An 18918-nucleotide genomic window follows, 5' to 3' on the forward strand; every position below is an offset into this window, starting at 1 on the left:
AGGGAAGACTGTGATGTTGGTTCCTTTGAGTGGAAACCTGTTTCTAATAGCTTTAATCTTTCTGTGGAATGCAGTCACTGTGGAGTAGGGGAAAGGGAAAGGGACAAGAGAGAGCGAAGTGGCTTTTTGAGGTACATCGCTTCAACCCCTTTATGGTTTGAAGGTAAACTTGAACTTTACCTGGACTTGGATGGGCAACGAATGTAAAGCACAGAGTACTGTCAATATATGCTCTGGTTGGCCTGTTCCACTTAGCAGGTGAGCTGTTGAACCATCTGTAGTTTGCAGACTGGCTTTAGTCAGGCAAAGGTACAATATGTTGCAGTAATCAGCCACGAGATGAGAAAAGCATGAATCACTAAGGCTGGGTCCACACCCAAAAAGATAGAACCTTCACGCTGTCCTATCTGGGAACCAAAAACAATGAAGTCCATAAGGAGTCTAATGTTTTAGGCCACCTTAGCAATTGCAGGGTAGGTGACCCCAACAGAGAATAAGATCATATTGCCTACTAGTACTTCCAATTACTTCCCCCTCCCACCACCCATCACCTATTTTTAATCCAGATGCCTATTTCCTTCACTGGGATGGAAAGGGTACTGTGTTATCTGAGCTAGAAGAGAAGTAGAGATACAATAGAGATCACCAGCTTATCGGTGGCATGATACGCAAAACCAATCCATAACTTTAACCTTATGGGATGAATAAAAGAGGTGCTAAAATCAAGTACCATAAAACCCTGCAAGTTTTGACAAGGCGTAGTAGCCTCCTACTGTAACATTTTGATATGAACTCTCTGATATCAAGAAGTGGATGCAGCTTAAAGCATCTAAGTTAGCTGTCCTTTTTATCTGATTGTACTGAATGCTGCCAACAAGTCCAATAGCAATAATATGGTTTCTACCAATATGTTGAAAGCCTGAGTGATAAATATTAACATCAACAAAGAAAGCAGGAAGAGGTGACACCAGAAACCCTATCTTTCTTAGTGTCCAGCCCAGTGATGGAGGGGATTGTAAGGTCTTTGAGTCCTTGTAGTGAACAAATTAATAGATAGTGATAGCATACATTTCAAGGGAAGCAAGGAGAGCAGAGTGAGGTGAAAGCAGAGAAAGTGGCTCAGGTATTCTGCCTCAAGAGAGGGGAAAGAGTTCAGTATTGCTTCAGAGAATAGGAGCACGTCGGAGAAAGGGCCTGTTGGCAGCAAGGGACAAGGACAGCAGAGTTCTGTTGCAGAAACTGAAGAGCATTGCTGGCATAAAGGTAGTGATACTAGCATTGCTCCAATGCCCCCTTTTATATGTCATGACATATAAAATCAATCCTCCTTAAACTGGGGGCATTTATTAACAAAAACAACTATGAAATATAGACACAAAAACAGTCTTCCACACAGATCAAGTTCCAGCTTTGTTATCCTTGTTTGCCAAGGACCACAGACTGTCCAGAATTCTATACAGCACACAGATATCTAGTGGCTGCATAATTTTTAGACTATAAGCTCTCTGGGTCAGGGACTGTCTCTTATTCTATGTTTTTATAGCTCCTGAACATTGGGGTCCCGTTAATACTCCAAGTAAACATGTTACATCTGAAGAGGACTGAATACTATTACTGTTACAAGTGTGAATTGGATGTATTTTGCACAGTGAGCCAAGCAAGGGAAAATTCAGAACTAGTATAAGCAGCACAACGCCACTGAAGTTACTGGAGCTGAATCCACTGACCTATTGTAAGCACTGAAACTGGCCAGCTGTGTTTATATGCAGGGAAGCCTTAGGTGTATCTTGTAGAAATAGAGATGTTAGAAGTGGCTCAACATAAAAGAAAGGGTATTTGTATGTATCTATATTTTGATAAGTATATTGATCAAAACCCAAACTCTTAAAATACTTTCCCTGCTCACATATGAAAAATAACAAAATTTGAGAAAATAAATACCTCCATTTGGAAATTAAAAATAATTTCCAAGTTATACCAATGTTTCTTTAATTATGTTTAAGAAAGAGGTTATATGAAAAAGGTAGTTTGCAATACGAAGTAGTCCATCTTGGTCAATTTTTCCCTCATGAGTAATAAATCCTCTCTATTTGCCAACTCAGCCAACTGATATGCTTGATTGAGTCAAGAGAATTGATAGCTTCTTTGTAAAAAAATCTATTACAGAGCAGATCAGCATGGCCATAATCTTAGGATTCTAAACAAACTCTTTTTACCCCTCCAAAAAGACCTCACTGGCAAATGAATCTGGTATTTTTTCAGGTTGGTAACCAGAAGTTACATTTATATTTGTCTAGTGGTTTCCCCCAAGTTCCAGAGTAATAGCTTAAAAGAGAGAAAGACCAGTTTGTGATGATTTTTAAATTAGCATCAATCTCCTTTATGAAAGTACTAAACACTTGTAATATATACCAAGCCTGTCTAGAACAGAAATATATCATGTGCACAGCCCATTCAGTAAGCAATGTGTTGCTTGAAAGAATCAATAGTATCACAATAAATTAAGCCTTACTCATACATTATCACAAAAAGGCTAGTGTGGCTAGGCACTTCTAATTGATCTTCCCTGACTGCCCCTCCTCCCCATTCTGTCTCTTTTGTTTGTGGGAAAGCTTGTTCCTCAAAGAAAATGTTGGGTGTTTGGGGCTGGGAGGGGTTATTAAAAACAGGAGACCCAAAGCACTGAAAAAATAATAATGACAAGAAATATAAATATTTGTGGCTGCTATCGATAATATCCCTTCATCAGGACAACATAAAGCGCTACGCCCTCTTCAAAGGGCAAACTCTGATGACAGGAAGTTATTGATATTTTCAGCTGTGTTGGCTTTATCACATCCACTCTACTTAGTAAGTGTGACGGACACTCCATGTCAGGGATTTTGATGTCGTTCATGCTGCCAGGCTTTGAAGATGATATAGCTATCTTTCTTGCTCCACTTGGGAACAAAGTGTACAAAGAAATTGCATGGTCACACTGTTCAAAGTTAAATGCCGACTGGAAAAAAAAAGTTAATGTGCCTCACTGCAGTATTCGCTCTTAGCATTCAGTTGCAAGCTTTGAAAGTCCCATTTAAGTATCTCTTTTTTAAGATAAATACCTATTAAGTAATGTATATGCACAAGCTGAAGTGTTAAATGGTTTGTTGAAACCTATTAGAGTACACAAGATGATAAACATAAATTATAGCTAATATACTGCACCAGTGATTTTTAAACATAAAAATTACTGACACTGTAAAAACACACTTGAGTCATCGTAGCAGCATAATAGCACTAATCCATGTTTATCCAACCGTGCACTTTTCAAAAACAACACAAACCTCTAATAAATGCTTTGGCTTCACCTTGACAACTTATATGGGTTATTGCCTCGTTCATGCCTGGATAACCATGTGTTATGACTTAAATGTTCTTTAATATCAATTTATGCCTTGAAGAAAAAAGATTGAATAACATAGTGTACATATGGTTCAATTTATTACAGCAAAACAATCATTTTAGTTTGAAGATATTTTCTCATGGTGCATATCATAGAAATCTTATTCAATAGAGCTCTCAATAAACCAGATTTTTTATGTCACAATAAATGAAACTAAGGCAGCTAATTGTTGCTAATATTCTGAATAGATGAGTCTATTTGGCTTTCTTGTCAATCAAGAAATAAATTCCTTAACACTTCTGTATTTCTGGATTCTAATGTCTCTAATTGGATTTTACACTATCTGATTAACGAGGTAGTTTATAGACTACTGTAAAAAAATTTGATACTTAAAAGGGGAAGAGGAAATTGTAGGCTGTCAGCATTATGGAAAAGGCCAAGATGACATTGAGTAATTTACCGTTTTCACAATGACAACAAAAAATTTTTAAAACCTAGCCAATGCTGCCTCATTTGTGGTATTCTTACTGTGTGTTTGTGATACAAAAAAAGACCCAAGAGTGCTGTTCTGAAGAAAATTGAAATATGCAATAGTATGTCCTGAAAATAGATCGCACTTTTAGGAAATGAAAACAAAACAAAAACAAAACAAATTTGAAATTTGAGTTAAAAACAAAAGCAATATATGGACTTAAAATTTAGGTCCAGTCAGACAGACGAAGTGATAAATAAGATTCTCAGAGAAACATGTACAAGCAGGTGGCAGAAGGAATGCAGCAAAATAGCTTTGTAACTTCTCCAACACTCATTTTCTGCAGCTAGATTGCCCATCTCATTTTCTTGAACTTTGCAGTTTTTCAAAAGGTGGTTAAGAAAATCTCCCAGGCAAAAAAATCCCATTGTATAGAAGAGAATGCAGTACTCAACAGTGTGCTGACTGTAAGTATGTCTGTTATGATGTAACCTCTATTATAATGGTGAAGTAGACTGGCTACAAACTCACTGAAGACTATTATTATAGTGGAAAAGCAGTGGCAGCGAACACTGTAGTTAGTTGAGATGGAAACTATTTCACAAAAAATCCTATTTGCAGACCATCAGAACTTTGGGAAAGATTCACCTTTTGGACAGAAATTGTTTGTGCAATTTTCTGCCTAAAGTTTGAGTAAAAATAGTTCTTTCAGAAAAGACTAAAAATGCTTATCTGATTTTAGTAAAATTCTTGTGATTCTTCTTCAAACAGTCCTATAGCTGAAAGGGCTAAGGTTTGAAAGCTGCAAGTTAGTATGGAAATAGTCTCCAAAGAGAAGCAATGCACAGCCTTGTTCTGGAAGGAACTGATTTTGATTTCATCAAGTTATGAGCATTTGAAAAATCATATGCAAGAAAGAAAATAATGTACCAAATCCAACTCATATTGGAATCTGTGACAGAGTGAATAGGGCTAGCACTTGAGCCAGCACTCAGGTCACTGTTAGTAGTAATTACGTTCCCCAGGAGAAGGCCTAATTGGCAGAGGTGTACCTGATTAGTAGGACAGATTGGGGCTAGTGAGTCAATGAGCCCATTAACGGGGAAGTGTTGTACAAAATGGCACAGAAAGGAGTTTTCAGGAAGGCCTGATCTACACTAGAAAATTAAGTCGGCTTAACTACATTGCTCAGAAATGTGTAAAATCCACACCCCTGAGTGCCATAGTTAAGCTGACCTAACTCCCAGTATAGACCTAGTCCCAGTGTTGTGGTTAAGGTAGCCATCCTGGACCAGACGGGCCTGTCCAGAAATATAATGCCAGAAATTTAGAGCAGCAAGATGGCCTGCAGGAATATGGCCCCATGCATTTGCACAGAAGTCAACAGATTGAACCTCTCACTGGGTAAGGCCAGATCCTTGAACTGTGGGGATGATTGTGGGCTCTGTGATTCTGGAACACTTTCTTCAAAGTCTCCCTGAGAATACCCAAGTATGGGTGAGGCAGCACCAGTCAGTTCATCTGGATGTCACAGTTAAATTTATGAAGGAGTTTGCAGGGCACCAAGAAGAAGAGGGAAGAGCCCTGAGGAACTCTGTCAGGGACTCATGCCACAGCATGTTTGCAATGTGGATGTGGAGGACACATAAAAAGAGAGACTGTCTATAGATGGACTGTGGGTTTACACAGTTGTGTGGTTGGGCCAAGACCTCCAGGTAGGGAAGAGAAAAGAAAATAACTACTGTCTCGGTAACAATAGGGAAGAAGCATCAAAGGAGTCTAGGGAAGACCACTTCCTCCTGTTCACTAATCAGGCGGCAGTTAGTGTAACCCCACTGGATACTTCCTGGTGCAGGGGTCAAAAATCAAATGTGCACATGGGGACAAGAAATTCTGTCCTATGGCAGAGGTGCATCTGGAAGTCAAGGGAAAGCTTCAGTGGTAACATGAAGGGGTAGTGGAAGGACTGCAAACCTCAACTAAATGAACTAAAACAAATTGCCACTTGTGTACTTATTCAGACCTAAGTGGGACTACTCAAACCTCTTAAGTCTGCAAAATTACACTGGTAGTACTGAGCACAAGTTTTCTTGCTAGATTCCAGTATTTTCCATTTCTACTCAAGATGGAAATACTGCAAAACAGCCTCCAAGAATACTATTTACAGGAGAGTTTTTATTCTGTCTCTCAGGTACTTATTTAGTCCCAGCTACATAGTAGTAGTAGTAGTAGTAGTATCATCTAAGCACCTCACAATCTTTAACGTATCTATCCTTAAAACAACCCTTTGAAGTACAAAGGTGCTATTATCCCCATTTTACAGATGCGGAACTGAGGCACAGAGAGAAAAAGTGACTTGCCTGCAGTCACACAGGAAGTCTGTGGTGAAGCAGGGCATTGAACTCAGCTCTTTTGAGACCCAGGTGAGCATCCTAACCAATGGACCATTCTTCCTCGTCTTCCTTATTGTATCTGACCAAGTTGGCCAGTCCCTTTTGGACAGGGAAATGAAGTTGAATTGGAAGAGTTAATAGGAATGCATGTCTGGAAAAACACAGGTAACATGCCGGTTGAATGGAGCACATGTGTGTAAGTATATAAAGTGTCAAATGTCAAACTGGGTAGGGCATATGCCTGGTCATGGTGCTAAGAATGGCTTTGATATTTGGTGATAGGGAACTTATTGTTGGGGGCTGAGATGTTTGCCAAACGGTAGAGGAAGGATTTGGCAATGGGAGTGGAGGTAGACTGGCCCATTTGTTTGGTGGACAGCCAGAGGTATAAGCAACTATAGGTTAAGTACATTCACCATCAAAAAATATTATTCTTTCTCTTTAAAACTAGGCCTGTAAGAAAACTGCAGACTTCTGTGACAGTTGTTGCCTCACACTTTTGCCCTCAGTACATCTTGCCGAAAGGACATTTAATGAATGTTTGAGAGTTACTGCTTTGTCTTCCCTGTAGCTCATGATGTACTTTCTGTTAGTCCACAGTTATTTGCTGAGATCACAAACGTTTCTGTCCTTGCAGAAGAACATTTTGTAACCCATTATTCTGCACCACACAGTACCCAGAAATGGGGGTGCATTTATGGGATAAAGAGAGAAGATTACCTAATATACATAGAAAGGTATACAGAAAAACACCTTTTTTACTCTAAAAAGATTTTTAACAGTATATTAAAATGTTATGCTTATAATTGATGCTTTGTCACTGTCCCCTGTGAAGCACTACCCATCTGCATATGGTAACTCTTTTCCTTTTTTTAGTATGAAAAACAGTTCTGTAATCTGTTTAAAAGTTTACAAAAAGCTGTGAAGTGCGAATGTCATTGCAACCCAATGTACACAATTTTTCATTTCATTATTTATGGCTCATTTTAGCAGATTTTGTGATTATGTTGATCATTTAAGATTTGCAATTCATTTATGAAAAGGTAGGACTATATTTGTTGGTATGTGCTGAATGACCATTTTACCTGCTTGCCTTTGCAATTTTTTTCTTTTTATCAACTTCACTATTAAATGTTGGACACATGTACAAATAAATATATAAATCAAGAAAGCTCTCTATCTAATGATAATTTTTGAAGAATAGGGCTTGCAATCCATTTTTCAGTGTGTCCTAGTACTAAGAGAAAAAGTTGAACTTGTCGACGTTATAATTTTTCAGACCCACTATTCCCAATTAGTGCAGCTAACATTGGTGGAAGCTGTAGTGTAGACAAGGCTCAGCATTAGAGATGTGAAAAATGGCAGCACTGACAAAACCAAAATGATGGGATCTCTCTGAAGTGGTAAATTACTTCTTGTCCAAGGATATTTTCTTCATCTACTTTTTATTTGTGATACAAACAGTTCTTTTTATTCCTATGAATGAAGATGGATTAACAGCAAAAGTAGCCAAATTGACATGTGTAGCTTCATTTCAGGGCTCCAGCAAAATATAGTTCTGTATTCCAGTCCCAAGCAAGCTTTTGCTCTGAATGCTGCTTCTCACTTCTCTCGGTCTCTCAACTCCACTGCAAACACACAAACTCCTTAATCAAACATGAGTTCACTTGTCACTCAAAAACACATTATAACTAGCCCAGCCAGGTGTCAGTCAAAAGCATACTAGAGCTGGCGGGGGACAACACTCGGGGGCAATGCAGGTGTGTCCTTTCACCCATCTACAGCTGTTTTGCACGATAAGAGGAAAACCATTTGAATAACTTTTCTTGTCAAGCAGAAGACATTGGACCAGATTCTTGGCACCTTTACTCTAGCAATGCAAAGAGGCCATGAAGTTGTATTAATTATTCCATTGATCATTCCCTCAAGCTGGAGGCAATCACTAGGTAGTGTTGGGCTATACTATCTCTACCCCAAGCACCCAGTGCAGGGGAAATGGACAGCTGAAATGGCCTCAAGGCTGCTCTAACTATCGGCAAACTAGGCAGCTTCCTAGAGCAGCAGATCTGCCTGGCTGTATGCCAGGTCGCAATATCACCCACTTAAATTTGGGCCAGCCATCCGTCTTCCTCCCCCTTCAGCATGATGGAGGGCTGGCCACGTGAAACCTGTGTGAGTGCCGGTGTGAACCATCAGAAGGCTAAGGCAATGCCAACCCTCCCCCTGGCCAAATTGAGAACTTCTGTTCTAGGCATTTGGAGGGGGATGGCATTCTCAAGCTTTGCCTAGGGTGGCAGATTGTCTTGAGCTGACTTTGGCTTTTAAATTGTGTCTTTCAGTCCTTATTGTTCTCATTGTTAGGGAACCACAGAAACAGCCACCTTTGCCTCTACTCCAGCCCTGTACCAAGCACAACTCAGCCAGGACACTGGATCCAGACTTTTAACTGTTAGCTGCTAGTGGTCTCCCAAGGGGATCTGCTTCTGAACCTTCTCAGAGAGATACAGGGAAAAGTTATTATTTCCATATCTTCACCACAACAATAACCTGCCAAACTGCACCCAGTTATTTTTACAGTGTGTGTAGACTGCGTATAGGAGCTAACTGATTTTGCTGAGCAAACACACAGATATTAGGAAGTTGCTATAGAGAAAATAAATAAGGCTGAGGCCCAGTCTGAAGCTCTGGATCCCAAATTCACAAGGGTTCATTAGTTCATTAGACACAATTTTGTGCCACCTTGTGGTAAATATAGGTTATTACAACATTTCAGAGTTACACCACATTTCTCTTGTATTCCCCATGCCTTAAGGGGCTCAGCCTCAAAGCATGTTCTGGCTCCTGTTAAATGACTTTTTAAATTTAGGAACCAATAAATAGATTTGCACAACTTTAGCTCTTATGTACTTTCTATATCAGTGAGATAGGCAAATGTTAGGAAGCAAGCATGAGTAAAATCAACGGAAAGGTAAGTAAGAACCTTCCTCATACAAAAAAGCATACTGCTTTTGTCATAATAGCTAAGGCTGAAGATTTAGCATACAGGGATCAGAGATATGTCAGTTCTATTAGATAAAAGTATTGGAATATTACAAGCTGCAAATCCCAAAATCACAGGCTTCCTTGCTAGATTTTTACTACTCATTTCTGGTCAGGCTAGAAATACAGCAACTCTCTCACAGTTTTTTTGGCATTTCCTCTCAATTCTGGAGAATACTTAGATATTATAACTTCAAACATAAAATCACAACAAGCTCATTTGAACATTAAGTTTAAAGGGAAGTTTAAAAATTGCAAGTGACTCTGTCACTCAAAGGGAGGAGGTGGGAGAATTCCAAATACAGGGAGCAGCACAAATAAGAGGTTGGGTCTTTCCCTCACTGAAGGTGGAAGAGTGGAGAGGAGAAAGTTAGCAGTCAGGATTGTAGCTGGATGCAAGTTCAGTGCAGTAGTGCAGAGTGAGCCCAAAGGGAGCTCTGAATACCAGGCAGGAAGATTAACTGTCCATTTTAATATCTTGTTAGCATTTGTTTCTGCTAGTAATAATTTAGTTTCACATTCAGAAAAGCAGAAACTATATTAAAAATGTTTACTATGTTGTCTTGAAGCCTGGAGTGAATTTTAATAACTAAGCACTAAACTACTGAAAATAAAGAGTTATAATAGAAACGATGATACAAAACTTTAATTAAAATATTGCAGTGATATAAGCAAAATATTGTACCTTATCAAATAATAAGCAAAGGTTGAGTATTCCTTGGACAGCTGCAAATATGATGTGATGGATGGAACATTCATAGTGTTTGCATGCTCTTTTTCCAGAATTAGTTACAAAACATCCCACTGGATGGCGAGTAGGGGAAAAAAAAATGTATTTACAAGAGAACAGTGATGTTAGAGACCAGTTGTTGCAGATCTACCAAGCAGTGCAAGATACCAAAATATCACAGGCCAAAACCAAAAAAGGCCCCAAAAAAACACTCCATTACTGCTAATTGTGTTGACTAGTGGGTAGTAAGGAGTAACATCTTTATGGTTGACATAGAGCTAGCTCTAACTGTAGGGGACCAAGGACTAGGCCTTCCCATGTAGCAGAATATAATTTCCCTACATAATTATTTGATTTATTCAGCAAATTATGAGATCGCACCCTTAAAAGTGTAAGCCATGTTCCAAAACACAGAAAAATTCCCTCCTTGCCATGAATAATGGACAATCTAAAGCTAAAGGGAATGGGATCACTCTATACAGCATTTTGCGTGTGTGTGTGTATGTGTATGTTCCTGTGTAACAAATAATAATTAGAGCTGGCTGAAAAACGCAAAAGTAGTCTTATAAAAACAAACAAAAAAAATCACAATTGCTTTTCATTGTAAATGTTGAAAATTTTCAAAAAACCAAAAACTGCTTTGGTTTTGGTGATTTTTCTCTCCATTTTTGAAATCTAAAACATCAAAAATGTTAGCTATCAAAAAAAAAATCATTTAACAACTCCCCCCCCCGCCACCTTTCTATAAGGTTTTTGATTTGAAAATATTTGAACACATAAGCAGCACAAATGCAAAAAAACACCAAATTATCTATAATCCAGTGTTCATGAAAATTTTCATTTCAAGAAAAGGCCAATTTTTAGATTAAAATGACTTCGTTATGAAAAATGTTGACTAGCCTTAATACTATTATGGACAATTTGTAACCAGCTACCTAGCGATTACTGGTTGACTGATTTCTACATGGTGTCCATGACTAAAAACTTGCCTATTGCTTAGATAACCAAACAACCTTTCTTCAATATCTGAAACATTTTATGTAATACAGAGTAATGTTCATAAGTATAGCAAAGGAGAAATGCTCAGGTATCCGTATCCTTTTTTTCCTGAGTCCAAATTGATAATTTTTTAAAAGGGGGTTCATTTAGGTATATGGGTGTGTGTTGTGCATGCATTATATCATTTTTACTAAAGGGGAAGTGGTAGCAAACCCTAAATGGAAGATACTTAATATTTTCCCTTGTAAAAATATGTCCAACTTTATTTTTTATTTAAAGGTGGGATAGTTTATATATATATTATACACACACATGCAGTAGCATTGATGAGGCCAGTTTTCACATTTTTGCATATTTATGGTATAACACTGCCCTTGAGCCTTGACTCCAGCTGGGACAGATGGTCTTCATGTAGGACAAAATGGGGTCTGGGCAAAGGTAGATGCCTATATTCCTAGGGAAAAGTCCAGGCTCTGATTCAAGTTAGAGCAGCCTTGGGACTATTGTAATTTACAGCTACATATAAATGTCCCCCATTCTGACTGCTGGAGAGCAGAGTGCAGAACATCCTGTCCATGTTCCCTCCCTGACACTGCCTCTTCACTAGAGCACACCTCCTATAGTGAATATCTGCCTCACTATATTTTAAATAAATTGAAAAATATTTTAACTATTTTATGTATTATTGTATTTTATATTTATATTACTGTAGCACTTAGGAACTCTAGTCATGGGATCCAAAATCTGGCAAATTTTATTATAATTATGTATGTATTACTAAATCCACAACAAATGTGTAAAATACTGCATCTGATGAAACATGATATATATATGTATATAATTAAAAAATAACATATAGCTTATTTTAAAATATCTTCATCCACTGGGCTAGCCTTAGTAGTTAAATCTTTTTGGCAATGTGCTAAGAACTCTAGCTCAGAAGATCTGGAAATTGTCTACAATATAAAAGTCACAGGTGTTAATACAGTCCATGTAATATAGGTAGCTATTAAATTTGGAAAGAAGCTTGCTTGATAAGCAAACTAATATAATTTTATAGGCTGAGTTTGTACAGGAACCGTTGCAGTTGAGATGCGTGCTGCCTGTTTTCTGCTGTCCTAATTATTTTCTCTCTTCCTCAGTATGGTTCCCTCTAGTGATTCTTGTAAGGAAACTGGCTACCTGATCCTTTAATCCGACTAACATTTTACAAAAGAAGATCCAAATTAGTTTTGCTTAAATGCTTTATGTGCATTTGGGCATCGTACAATGGTGGTTGAAATATGAAACAGGTAAATTCAATGATCTCCTTGGAAGAATTTCCTACCTGGGGGAACTAATGTGAAATAAGAGTTTGCATACTTGCTGCTCCCCCCCCACTAATGCAAACTAGTGAACCTGGAAGCTGGTTGCCCTATATCCCTAGTGTCAGATTTAGTAATAAGCACTGCAATGAGTGTTGGAGAGAAGACTAACAGAAACAGGTCTAGCAGACACTGTTACAGTAGACATGTCTGTTACGAGTGTATCTCATTATGCCTGCAAGTTTGAGAATGGTGTGACAGGGAAGAAGTTAATACTTTAATGTTAAACACAGAGGGTGCTTACTCTAGTTGTTACAAGAGAGCACTCAGCACTATAGGACCTACTATGCAACTGACTTGCTGCGTGGCCTCATGAGAATTATCTCTCTGTGTCTTAGGTTACTCATCTGGAAAACGAGGGTGATGCTGTGATACTTAGCTACCGTACCATACAAAAGTTTTGAAAGGCTTATTGTTTGTAAAAATCATTTGCATGTTTATAGGGTAGCAACTCTGAGGGTCCCAGAGAGTTTATTATTAAACTTAGTGTTAATAAGTTTAAGCAAACAAAACAAAGATAATGCCATTTTAAAAGTACAACAGTCTATTAAGTGGCCCTTTTAGGAGACTGTCCTGAATCCTGAGATTAACTTTTTCACTATTCATCTTGCAGAAGAATGATACCACCTGTGTGAGAAGCAAAGGCAAACAGAATTTAGTTTGACTTAGCAGGATACAGCAGAGCCACTTAACAGCAATCTGGACAGTAACTCCTTCCCATTAACAGCAACATTGTGCTGGGAACGAATCCCAGTCCGTTCACTTTACTGTTAATGCGACTCAAATGCTGGCAACAGCATGCCACTTCCTAACAGTAGTTTTCAAAAAAAGGCCCCGGCTGTAAGTAGGTTTAGAGGCAGCAGCCAGGGAAGGACGCACTGGATGGTGCACCTGTCGAGTCCTGGCCATAGGCCAGGAAAGGAACCTGCCTGTAGCCAGTGCTCAGCTGATCCCAGTGCTTCCTTCTGGGGCTGCAGCCCCAGAAGCCTGCCTGTGCACAGGCATGGCACAGGATGGAAGGGCTGCAGGCCGAGAGGGGAGTCTGCCAGCAGGGCACAATACCTCTCCTTGGGCTGCTCTGGGATGTGCTAAGCCCCAACCCCCAGAGAGAGCATGGAGAGGTACCATGCATGTCCGTGGGCCTCCAGGACCTGTGGTCCCTGTAAAAACCCCCATCCCTGCTGCTGCTCTGTCCACAGGCAGGCTTGCAAGGCTATAGCCAGGGAAAGCACATTCCAGCACTTTCTTCCCTGGCTTTAGCTCTACAAACCTGCCTTCTCTAATTAGCAACTTTTTTTCTGGCAACCAAGGGGCTGCTATTAAGTGGAATGTATTGTACTCGTTCTAAAAGGGCTTCTAAATTTAACAACCGGCCAAAAGGGAGGTGGAGGCAGAGGCGAGCTGGGGCGGGGAGCGGTTCCCCTGCACTCCCCAGGTTACTTGCTGCGGCGCGGGCGGCCCTCCTCACGCCCCCCCGCCCCAGCTCAACTCCGCCTCCACCTCATCGTGCCGGAGCACGCAGCTGCCGCTTGCTTCTCAGCTCTCCCAGGCTTCCCGTGCGAACAGCTGATTCGCAGAGGGGGTGGCATGTTCAGGGGAGGAGGTGGAGTGGAGGTGAGCTAGGGCCGGGCGCGGGGCAGGGCGGGGAGCTGCTGGTGGGTGCTCTGCACCCACCAAATTTTCCCCATGGGTACTTCAGCCCCAGAGCACCTATGGAGTCGGCCCCTAAGGCGCCACTTTTGGCCAGTTGTTAAATTTAGAAGCCCCTTTAGAACCGGTTGTCCCGTGGCTTCTAAAATTTAACAACCGGTTCCAGCAAACCAGTGCGAATCGCGTCCAGCTCACCACTGTTCCAGACAGAAGGGAGATGATTGTGCACCTTCCTGCTTGTTTATGTAGTGTATCACAGAGGTGTTGGCCATCAGGATATGCTCTGTGGGATTGTGAAGAACAGGTAGGTTCTTATAGCTCTGCGCTCTAAGACACTGAAGTGGACCCCATGTCTTCTGGTCCTTTACATTCATAGATGGTCCAGATGGGTTTTCCAACCTGTCTCTGTCCCATGATTAATGTCTTTGTCAGGGAGGGGGAAGAGAATGGTACTCCTCCATGCACATTTCTGCGTTTTCTCTGGGTAAAACCACAACTTTCATGTTCATATCGTGTTTTTTCAGAGAATAGACTGACCTGAGCCAGAGTTGGAGAGGTTGCATATGAAGCCTGACAAGCTGCGTCATGTATGTGCACACGGACATAGCCAAGCAACCCCATACACAGCTGCACCACTGGTGTCAGGTTTAATTCTGTCCCACATACAAGCAACTGCATCAACAGGAACCTGTTTTGGGGAAGGTCAGCGGGAGTCAATCAGGCCTATGAATATTATTATCTGTAATGGTAGGAGATACTATGTTTTGTAGTTTACTAGGAGGCCTAGCTGAAAGAACAAGGGGAGGATGAATTTTAAGGTTGCCCGCCTTCTGCTGGGATCTGCCTTTGATCAGCCAATTGTCCAGGTAAGGGTAGACATGAATGCCTTTCCTTCTGAAGTGTGCTATTACTACTAAACATTTTGGGAAGGCTCTCAGTGATGTGGAAAGTCCAAATGGCAGTATCTTATACTGGTGATAATTGGGCCCCACTGTGAATCTTAGGCACTTCCTGTGCATCGGATGGATAGCTACATGGAAGTACGCATCCTGTAAGTCGCAAGCCACAAACCAATCCTGAACCTGAAGGAATGGAATGATGGAAGCAAACATTACCATCCTGAATCTGAGTGGAGTATGAATTTGTCTCAGATATCCTTAGGTCTAGGATAGGGCAAATAACACTTTTCTTTAAGATAAGAAAATATCTTGAGTAGCCTCTTCCCCCTTATCCTGCAGTACCTTTCCTATGGCACCTAGACAATGTAATGATGCCATTTCTGATTGTAACAGGCTCTTATGAAGAAGAACAAGAAAGAGTGGGGGTTAGTGGATCGAGTTGTATGTGGTAGACCTTGACAATGAGGTCTAATGCCCACCTGTTGGCTATGACAGCTGCCCAGGCCTGGCGGAATGGGGCAAGGTAATTCTCAAAGGTAGTGGTAGGCTTCAGATCTGCTCCAGTGTGGCTCCCAACACACCTGTCAAATCTGCTGCCTCTAGGAGTAGGCTGGGTTAGTAAGATAAGGACATGGGTGCCCTGGAACACCTAATTTTCTTCCTTTGCTGGAATTCATGATCTCAGCTCCAGGACTAAAAAGGCCTTTGCTGGGCTTGATACTTGTAGGACTTTCTCTATGGAGCCAGTGTGTAAATTCTCAGGGCCCACAGTGTAGACTTTGAGTCATTGAAAGAGTGCAGCGCTTCATCTGTCCTCTAGCTGAAGAGCTTTTTTTCCTCAAAAGCACAGGTCCTCATTTGTAGCCTGTACTTTGTGCATGATGTCCGGAGCCACAACACCTGCCTCACTGTGATGGCTGTAGCCATTGACCTAGCTACTGTATCAGAGGTGTCCATGGCCATCTGCAGCAATGTTCTCATAGCCCCTCATTGATGGTCTTTCATTTCAGACCTACATTCCTGCAGGATTTTTGAAAGAAAAGATGACCTCTCTTCCATGGGGTAATTACATATGGCAGACAATGTCTAGTAGTTAATCACTGGAAGCACCTTATGAAAAGGCCTTGTGCCCAAACAGATCTAACTTCTTAGGGTCCTTGACCATCAGAGTGCCTTTAGAGGATTTTTATTTTCCTTGCACTACGGAGGTGAAGAAGGGTGTAGCTGGGTATAGAAGTGCTCACAACCTTTTGGGGGCACCTGATACATTTTCTCCATGGTCTTGGAGATGGGAAGTAGTATGACTGGGGTCTGCCATAGATCTTTAGCTCTTTCAGGCTCCCCTCATTAATGGAGGGCAATCCTAGTGGGTTGTCACACTCATAATGTCAAAGAGCTTGTGATACTTTTCCTGTATGAACATAATCTCAATGTCTAGAATCGTCACAGTTCTCCACAGGAAGTCCTGGAAACGCTCTGAAGTCATCGATCACTGGCATGGGAGCTCCTGTCACTGTCTTGTCCACCAATGAGGAGGATTCCTTGAGTGGATATGGAAATCATTGTTATTGTCCCTCTAGCATCTTCCACTTTTGTGGGCCCATGTCCAGTTCCAATGTGGGCAAAGCCACTAGGGAGAGGTATTTCCTCTTTGTAGGCATGAGGGAGAGTGATCTGAAGGGTTGAAAATGAACCAGCTGAGGGCTTCTAAGAAAGTAGGGGGTTGGACACTCACTGGGTTCTATCTCACTGCCATGAGTGATATGAGGGAACTGTGGATGGGTTGTTGTTACCCGGCCCTTTATGGCCCCTATGCCAGAGCACGAGGCAGCACAGGTTGCACGCACAATCCCAAACACACTGCTATTCAAAATAAATGTGATCTCATACACAAGGCATGTGCACTCCTATAGTGGGATCCCCACCGACTTGTACTCAAAGAAGAAACAGGAGATTTATCCAAGCGTTTATTCGCAGTAACAAAGTTGCTTCTTTAGTTGAACTACCCGAGAATTCACCTGGAAAAATCACAGTATCTTGGTTCTAGTACCCACCCTGATTTTCTTTATGAATTAATTATTTAGCACATCTGCCTTTTTAAAGAGGTGCTGTGTCCTCCACTTGTTCATTTGTGCTGAGAGAAAAAAAAATCACACTGAGATCTCAAGTGTCTCAGCAATTAGTAAAATGGGAAAGATGCTGCTCTAGGATTTTCAGGGACATTGTACTTCATAATCTTCAATCTTGCTCAATGTTATGATTATGATAACTTCAAGTGTTTTTATAACCTTAAGAATGTCAACATGTTTCCATTATCTACAGTGTACATATTATTTTGAACCTACTTCACGCCGCAGAATTTATTAATGCATTTTCTTGGATCCTGATAAAGTGGTCCTTCAATACACTGTGAAGGACTAAAGACCCTCATAGAAATCTTTTACTGATGAGTATTTAAAAAATATTGGAAAATCATTCAGAGGTGGGTAAAAAACAGCACTAGATTTTCAGTGGTTCAGGAGTATTTTTTTTCATAAGGAAACTCGACAAAAAGATGGACATACAAAACACATATAAAGAGAGCACTAAAAAGATCAATATTCACTGACCTTTAACCATTCATCATGTGTATTTTCCATGATGTTTTAAAGAGAATAAAAGAATAAAAGGGGGGAAAAAGCTTTAACAAAGAGAAAGTGAGAGTGAAATTTATTTTATCCTTCTTTGAACTTCATGGGCAGACATGATAGATGACAGCCCTTGTACTTTCAGTGTTTCTGCCTGATAGAAGGGTTAGCTTGAAAAAATGCCTATTATGTAGGGATCTGAAAAATGGATCTCATGGGAGTCATGCCCTTTTACATTATTCTGAAAGTGACCAATGACTAGTATCCAATCTTTCTCTCCCCAGCTTTTAGATGATTTGAAAGTTGATATGGCTGGCCTTAGGCAGGCACTTATTTAGTCATGTCTGTAAAAATGCTTAAAGTGCAGTTCTTCTTTGAAACGGGACTATGAAAAAAATGACTTCTCCTTCCTTTCTGTATTCTGAATCAGATTTGCTTACTTTTGCAATTGAAATAAATTTTTTTTTACTGTTTTTACTCACGTTAACAACACAGAGACAAAACTGCTAAGAGAACAAACAAAATTTGATTCAGTTTTGTGCATTATCAGCAAAATTGTTTACAGAGTTTCACCCAGTCACACCTGGGCAACTCCCCTATCATCAAGAACATTGGACAACTGGAAGATAGTAGGTTAGCCTAAATTACAATAAGGCCCAGATTTTTAAATGTATTTTAGGCAATCAGGAGCATTAATCTCATTGACTGTCATTTGAAAATTGAGATTTAGGCTCCTAAATCAGTTAGACTTTGCAATGCTGTATGCCACAAAGTCTAAATACCTTTAAAAATCTGGTCTTAAGAGCCTAATTTAGTCTTCAGAACTTTTATTACTGGTGAGGCACAAAGAGGTAAGAACCCAGTTTGGGCCCCAAATCAGGGCACTTAACTAGGAAAGCGTGCGTAAGTAGTAAGTGCTGTCCTAAATCAAGTTGCTTTCCTAGATCATAATCTTGACTATCTCAACACAAGGGAAGTATGCAGTACTGGCAGTTAGAAAATCATCTTTTCGCTTGCTGACTGAGGATATGGGAATTATTAATCAACAATAAACAAGTAATGCACACAATGCATTTTTAGTCACTTTTTCAGAGTTCCGCTCCCCTATAAGTACTTGTATCACAGTTTGGCTACCGCATGTCCTTTATACATGATTTCAGATCCACAAAGTATTGAGTACCATCACTACTTTCCATTGAAAAGTTGCCTTTACTTAAAGCTAAGTGAATAATCATCTAGGATTAATTTATTCAACAATTTATTGAATAAATTTTACTTTTAGTTTCTAGTCAAAAAATTCTTAAGCGTATTAGTTATATGAAATTATTCTCAAATTTATTCTGCCAATTGTTTTGGATCAGTA

The 18918-nt window shown here is 40.2% G+C and overlaps 1 long non-coding RNA gene across 2 annotated transcripts in view; it reads right to left on the reverse strand.

Moving 5' to 3' along the window:
* The window catches only part of LOC122458956, a 154574-nt gene that overhangs the window by 117922 nt on the left and 17734 nt on the right, over positions 1–18918 (reverse strand). The window contains exon 3 of one of the 2 annotated variants that reach the window (XR_006279329.1): positions 12770–13006. The exons of the other annotated variant lie outside the window; for it this stretch is intronic. This is a non-coding gene — a long non-coding RNA (uncharacterized LOC122458956). Of the gene's footprint in view, positions 1–12769; positions 13007–18918 lie in introns of those variants that run through there. 2 annotated transcript variants of the gene reach the window in all.

Source organism: Dermochelys coriacea, chromosome 2, assembly GCF_009764565.3.
Source record: "Dermochelys coriacea isolate rDerCor1 chromosome 2, rDerCor1.pri.v4, whole genome shotgun sequence".
NCBI classification, from domain to species: domain Eukaryota; kingdom Metazoa; phylum Chordata; order Testudines; family Dermochelyidae; genus Dermochelys; species Dermochelys coriacea.